Source organism: Nymphalis io, chromosome 3 (assembly GCF_905147045.1).
Source record: "Nymphalis io chromosome 3, ilAglIoxx1.1, whole genome shotgun sequence".
NCBI lineage: Eukaryota > Metazoa > Arthropoda > Insecta > Lepidoptera > Nymphalidae > Nymphalis > Nymphalis io.
In genome coordinates, this window is record NC_065890.1 from 509,582 (window position 1) to 517,358 (window position 7,777).

Here is a 7,777-nt window from a genome sequence, read left to right on the forward strand (position 1 = left end):
GAAGACAAAGCTGTTACAAAAAGTGTTTTCTGATTTTCGGCAGACGTGCGCGCGTGAGGGTTATTCCACGCAACACATTATTATTCAAGGGAGATTTCGAGAAAACTAAAGGTGAAATGTTTTTAGGTGATTTTAAATGAAATCGTACGCCTCTAACCGTCACAAGCATTTAGGAAAATATGGGTTTTTGGTTACTAAATTATATGTAACTAAGGCAAGAATGCCACTTTTAACTCAAAACAAAACTTAATTTAATACATTAAAAACTCACCATTCATCTATTTAATTGCATAACTTATTAGTAATAATTATTAATTTTGAAATACTAAACACGTCATTTTAATAAGTCAAACCATCTACTGTATCAATAAATTAAATATATTTTATTCACGGTGTACCAGTATATCATAATATTATTTTATCAATAGATAATGTCAGTTAATAACGGCAGTCCGTTATTTAATAGAAGAAAAAGTGGTAAATGTATTCAGAGATATATGATTTTTATTCAGTATTCAAAGAGCATTCTTACCATAAAGAATATAAAATATATATATCACAATAAACGTTTTCAATAAATGATTATACAATTATTAATATACAATAAAATTAAAAAACCCATTTTAAAATTATTAGTTACATTCTGAATTGCACGGAGCGCGGGCATGCGTGTTTGTGTAGCATATTGGCGAGTCTTAAGCGTCACAGGTCGCGACAGTACATTAATGAATGTATGTTTAAAGCAGTACTTATATATTGCAAGACAATCTATATCACCATACTATATACACCGGGATAGAAATAACCTGTGTAAAAGTTTAAATGTTCCACTGCTGGATAAAACCTCCTTTCCTTATTGAGGAGAAGGTTTAGGGCTTACTCCACCACGCTGCTCCAATGCGGGTTGTTGGATACGCGTGACAGATTTTCATTCGCCACGTGTAGGTTGAGGCGGTGAAGAAAAACATCATGAGGATCTCATGATTTTTTTCCTTTACTGCTGAGCACGAAATCAATTATTATAGACAATAAATATTAAATCGTTGGTTAAGATCATATCTCTTCATATCACTTTGAAAAAAATATAATCTTGAGATAACATGGATGTGATATTTTAACATAAAATTATTAGAAATAATTGATGTCTAATTTCACTGAAATTCTGCCAAATGTGTTCCACATTCCAACCCGCTTTGGAGCAGCTTGGTGGAATAAGCACCAAACCTACTCCTCAAAAAAGGAGAGGAGGCCTTAGCCCAGCAGTGGGAAAATCAAAGGCTGTTACTGTAATGATGGGTATGTGGCATGTTAGCGTAGGCACCATACATTTTGAGAGGAGCCAAGGATACGTTACATCAACTCACGATCCCGCAGCCTCTTCTCAAAACATGTTAAGAATCTCACATAAGCCCGGGCACCTCTCTGAAAGTATCTATGGAGAATAAAACGACACCATTTACTCATTATACTATTCCGTTATTCCGCTAGTTATTATTTAGTATGTTATTAGAATATTGAAAACTTAAATGAAAATTATGTAACAACTAAATTTAACTTCGAGTAAGTAAGGTATCACCGTGCAGTCCCAGGGCTGGGCGAAGGGACTTGTAATTAATGAGAGATTGATGATCTAACTTGGTGCTTAGTTATCCTTTTGGGAATAACACGAACACTCCCATTCTGAAACGAGTATTTGCTTAGTAATCACTTAATTTATAATTAACTGTTTATATTTATGGCTAATTTGATTTAAATAAATCTATTCTTAGAAATCACAAAAAAGAACAAACAAACAACTACTGTATAACTACGTACGCTGTCTGTGTACGCATTGTGAAATATTATAGCCAATTTTTATTTTGATATAACAATGTACTTTTTTTTATCTTGCTGGAAAAAAGCATTTACGCGTTTTCCCTACGTGAAGTGGGGGGTATGAAGAACTCGCTGGAGCCTGGAACTCCAGTGCACTGAAATACCCACTAAAAAACCAGTGGTACCCTCACCGTCTCATTGGGGACGTCACAGGATCGCTTGTGCATACTACCGTGCCCCGGCGGTTGGCCCACCTATGCAGGCCTTCTATCGTAGTTGCTTTTCCGGGATACAGATAACCCACCTAGCCGCAGCGGCGTAAAAATTACTGTAATTAGTTATAAGTGCCAAATAAATAAACTGAATAAATTATAATTCGAGTTTGGTCAAAAATTAACCATTCGAATCAAAAACTAGAATCTCGTCTGTTTTTTACTCAAATCTCTTTCATATAAACCGCGTCTTTAGAAGGGCCTGCCTATATTTAATATTATCACTACAATATATATTTTTTAAATATTTGGAAGGCAAATAAGCTACCTGATGGTGAGTCAAGTAGCCGGCCCACATTGGTAACGTAAAAAACCATTGCTTCCATCGATTGTGCCTGTAGCTACACTGGCTCGCGCACTCTTTAAATCAGAACACAACATTATATCTATTTGGCAATAGAATACGTAATGAGTGAGTGATCTTTACCCAGGCAGGCTTGCCCAAAGCCCTACCACCAAGTAAATAGTAATACTTCTCAGTAAATAAAAAAAAAATTATTTTTAATATTTAATTACTTATAAATCAATTATTTTCCTTCATACTATTCAACTACGTCGAACAAATCTAACTTCAAAAACAACTACCTACTTTAAAGTTATCATTTAATAAAATTAAATTTGAGTGCAACGTTTCTATACGTTAAAAGAAAAAAAGAAACAAAATGAGAATGTATTCGTTAAACATCACATTATACAGAATTTACAACATGTTTAAAAAATAAATAATATAAAGCAATAATCTAAATTAAAATATATATATGTATACTTTAAATAAGCAAAAACAACGTTTGTTTTCAGTGGCTGTTATATTTATTATTATGTAACGTGTAAATGAAACGTTTCTGGCGCTTAAAGGTTTACTTTTGTACCGTCTCCTGATACGCGCTTTAATATTTTAATTATGTAACAATCACTTCCGAGTTTCAAACATCTACAGATACATATTTAAAGTAACCAATCTAATTATTTTCCTATGAACCCTAGTACCATAGCAATAGTGCCCAAAACCGTATGATATTTCATTATATATAATTATATCTAAACGTCCCACTTCCGTATTAATCCACCCCAGTTTTCATTTCATCGCTATCATCAGCTGGCATTACAACATTTCTAATAACATACGTGAAGTACTTATTACCATTGAATAAGGTTGAACTTTGAATTGTCGGTGAATTTGTACCAGCTCCCGACCTGTGCAAATGAGACGGGCCAGCGCTTCGTTATGAGATCAAATTAAAATTTCGCTCTCCATAATCGCATGTACGCGCTATATTATTTTAACATGCACTGCGAATATAAAACTGACATTATAATAAAAATAAAATATATAAAAAAAAACATTAAAACGCTTTTCATATTCATTGCTTAATAACGGGAATTGCTCCAATTGTATTATCTTTGTTTCTGCATTGTGAATGCATTCATATAAAACTTAACAGCCTGTATATTTCCCACTGCTGGGTAAAAGAAAACACATCTTAAAAAAAACGTTTTTTTTTTGCTAATTCTCTCACGCTGCAGTTTGGTAGATAGAAATATGAATTTTCCTCTTATACATGCAGGATTCTATGCAAAGCTTTCCTACGCCACCCGCGTAATATATATTATAATTAAAAATTAAGCTGTTAAGCCGTAAAAGATGAAATAAAATTTTATATGAAAAAAAACTAATTTCTGAACCACGCTAGCGTTTGGTTCACCCCGATATACAACTTTTCAGGCGTTCAACATTTCAGATGTAATGTTGGTATTTTTGGAACGTTTTTTTTTAACGAAGTGTTAACTGGTGATATTTTGGCTCGTGAGTCTTCAATCTTCGATTAAGATTTAGGTGTTGCAACCACTCAGTAGAATGACACTGAATGAAATTGCTAATGATGGGCTATTGAAAACTAAGTTTACTTATATATCACAAGCAGCCTTACTTTATCATAATTAAAAATTGTTGCAAATATGTGTGTTATATGTAAGATGTATGATTATGTTCTGGCAGATTTCGATCATGGCGAGGTTGATAACACCTAGGGTTGATAACGTTAACTAATTGCGCTGGGTATATTACATTGCAATTGTTTGTGCAAAAACACACTTGTGGTGCACTTTACGATTCCTCCGTCCACCGTCCATAAACACCGATACCTGTGCCCCTATTAAGTATAATCAAAAATAACGAGCACAAATCTGTATTCCTTTAACATAAGCAACGTGCTGTTATGTTGAAGGCAAACGGCAGTTTTTACAACTTCAAAAGTCAAGTGGACTTTAAGTTAATAATCCATTGAAACCTCGTGCTATTATTGATTATAATATTGTCCTTACAGTTGATATTATTTTTGTTCGTAATAAAGATATTTTAAATTGCGTACAGATTATGTATTGATGGGGTTCGGCTCGTTTTGTTTCGTGTGACACATGTGAGACAGTACCAGCCTGTTAATGTCCCACTGCTAGGCTAAGGTCTCCTCTCCTTGAGCAGAATTGAGACGTGTGAGACAGCTTTGAAATAAATATTAAATAATATCGTTCACTAGTTACCGTCTTATATCGTTTTTGCAAAATTTTCGTCAAATTCAGACCAATGGTTTTCGATTGCAAAGAAGACAAACATACAAGCATTCATTCTTATTTATATAGATTTATTGACGGTCACGTCATTATATTTCGTTACTTATCATCTGAAGAACCGAGGTGGTTCAAACAGTTGAATGTAAAGTTTCTTAGCATGGTATTTACAAATAAATTGACAAAACAATATAATAATACTTCTATGATATATTTTTTTATCTCTTGCAATAATATGAGATCTTAACGTTAAACAGCGGCAGTGATGCTATATTTTCGTGGAGATAACACTTTGAGGGAACTAAATGCACTCTTCAACTACAAAACCCAACGAGAGGCGAGTGCCCTCAATATTCATAAACTTCGCTGAAACACTGCAGCGACGAGATAAACCGGGCTTACGAAATATACGCGTACAAATTGTTCATGACTTGAATATTTCTTGAATAAACCTGTTTTTCGTTTTCTAGAGTTTATCAAAATTTGCTCGTTTAGGAAAACTATTATAACTATTAAGTAATCTGTTTTCACTTGAGTAACTTGTCGTGAAATGCTGGTAGGTGTTGGACAGACCGCAGCTTTAGCAAAGATGATTAGCAAAACAAAATATCGCATCAAAGGTTTTGTATTGCTAACCCTACGTTTTATTTACATTCAAGGTCGATTTTCAACTGTCAATGAAATATAGCAAGCTCAAAAACAAATTCACAATCAAAAGCATAACTAAACCGTTCTAGCGTCAGACATGCGACCGACAGTTAGTTTCTGATAAAACAATCATGCAGCATTTCAATGATAATGACTTTTTTTCTCGTTTATATAACTTTAGCAATGATTAGCATTGAACCGATATCTGTTACTGGAAATAATAATTACGTTGTTCCAAAAAACAGGGTTACCATTAAAGCACCGCTCAAACTTCAAGCCCGATTTCCGAACATACTGGTAATCCTATATTTTAAAACAAAAATTGGAAAATTGAGATGACTGAAATGGATATTCGTTTTCGTAAAAAACAAAATTAAAAAATATTTTACGTCATTGCGGAAACATATAGTCATAAAAACGAATATATATTATGATTTATTATCTATATGATTATGATAATATATTCACAATCAAGATAATACTAGGCAATGACAAAAGTTACTTTGACTTGACACTCAAAAGTTTCTAAAGTTTCCTTTCTTCCTTCTAATGTGGTTGATATCAATAAATGAACGCATGACCACTGTTTTTTAGATAATAACTCGAGTCTAATCTTATTTTGATAGTATTTTTTATATATTCTAATAAAAACATTTTATTTTTTTAACAAGCTATATAGATACACAATTAAGGTACCTGTTTATTCCCAGCTGTACAGTAAATACGCCAGATAATCTTCACAACATCGATGTACTTCCACTATAAATAGCACCCTCACCTCTCAACAATGATTTTACCAGTAAAATAATAAAAGTCTTAGCATTATTGTCAATAAAATAAGTATTTTCTATATTTTCTCTCTCTTCTTTATTAAGAGGGTAATTAGTAAAACAATGTTGTGTTTTCTCCTTTTGAATATCGAAACAAGTGATGATAGAAAGAGATGAATATATTATATGTCGCCAAAAAACCGCTAAACAAAGTTTATAAGTGAACTTGTTGAACTAATTAAAAATTGCTCTTAAAATTATCCATTTCGACTGTATCGACTAAACAATACTCGTAACTTTAAACAAGCTGAACAAATCTTGTTTATCCAAATGCTTTTGAACGACGGCCATTTGCAATTAATTTGAACACAAATTTCCCGGTAATCAATTATGCATAAGTCGACTGCAACTTAGACGATTTAATCGCTCTTTCTGGTATATTGATTTATTGACAACACTTTGTTTAACTTTACCTGCAAATCCTCAGCTAATTTCAGATAAGCCCCGCTCCGTCTGCGAATTGAGATAAAGTTATTTGTCTATTGAACTCTTGAAAACTATAATTTTGCTTTAACAGTTTCTACATCACATATATTCAAATATAATTAATACTTATTTTAAATAAATATTAATTTGACGTGTATTCCGTATCCCTATATGATCTTATGGTCCTGATTGAAGGTTGAAAGGCATACACGAGAATTTACGTGGTGATAGCGCCTTGTACAAGCCCCTCTGATTCGGTGCGTGACTGTAGTATGCACAAGCGATCCACGGTGAGGGTACCACTGTTTTTTAGTAGGTATTCCGCCGCCCTCAGTGTTGGCGATTCCCACATTTCCCCCATTATATGGGGGAAATGCGTAAAGGCGGTTTTAAAGCGAGAAAAAGAAAACCCCTCTGGTTAGGTCAGTAACAGTAACAGCCTGTGAATGTCCCACTGCTAGGCTAAGGCCTCCACTCCTTTTTCTTTTAAGAGAAGGTTTGGAGCATATTCCATCATGCTGCTCCAATGCGGGTTGGTGAAATACACATGTGGCAAAATTTCAGTGAAATTAGACACATGCAGGTTTCCTCACGATGTTTTCCTTCACCGTCAAGCGCGAGATGAATTATAAACACAAATTAAGTACATGAAAATCAGTAGTGCTTTCCCGGGTTTGAACCCACGATTATCAGTTATGGTTCCCGCGTTTTAACCTCCGAGCCGTCTCGGTTAGGTACCACCCATTCATTACATATTATACAGACAAACAGCAATACTCAGTATTGTGTTGTGTTACGGTTTGAAGGGTGAATGAGACAGTTCAACTATATGAAGATTAGATTACCTTTATATTTCTTAACATTAAAATTTTAAACAATTACAAAATACAACAAAAATATCCGTCGTATCTTCCGGAGGTTCGTTTCAGGTCATGATACTGTTTTTCTAAATCGGTGGTAATTCTTACATTGATTATTAAGCCACTCTGTTACTACTAAATTAGTTTTTAAAACGAAAAAAAAAATGCAATTTTATATATGGGTAAAATACTTAATTGTTATAATTGATAGCTACATCCTGCAATTCATAAACGCATCCGGACGTTTTCAGTAAGCAAACAGGGATCGATCTTACAGCTTCTGTAAATTTGTTAACTTAATCGTCTATCTGATATCGGATATTGGAAAAAGAAACTTTATTTTATACAAATAAGGATCGAT

At 33.6% G+C, this 7,777-nt stretch overlaps 1 long non-coding RNA gene across 2 annotated transcripts; it reads right to left on the reverse strand.

The window, feature by feature from the left end:
* Positions 1-585: 585 nt before the first annotated feature.
* On the reverse strand, positions 586-6,381 carry LOC126780961 (uncharacterized). 2 transcript variants are annotated; one of them, XR_007670585.1, is made up of 3 exons: positions 5,997-6,381; positions 2,007-2,119; positions 586-1,680 (listed from the first exon to the last, which is right to left on the reverse strand). It is a non-coding gene; the product is annotated as an uncharacterized LOC126780961 (long non-coding RNA). The 2 variants fall into 2 exon arrangements; XR_007670586.1 differs by having other exon boundaries at positions 2,007-2,143.
* Positions 6,382-7,777: the final 1,396 nt, after the last annotated feature.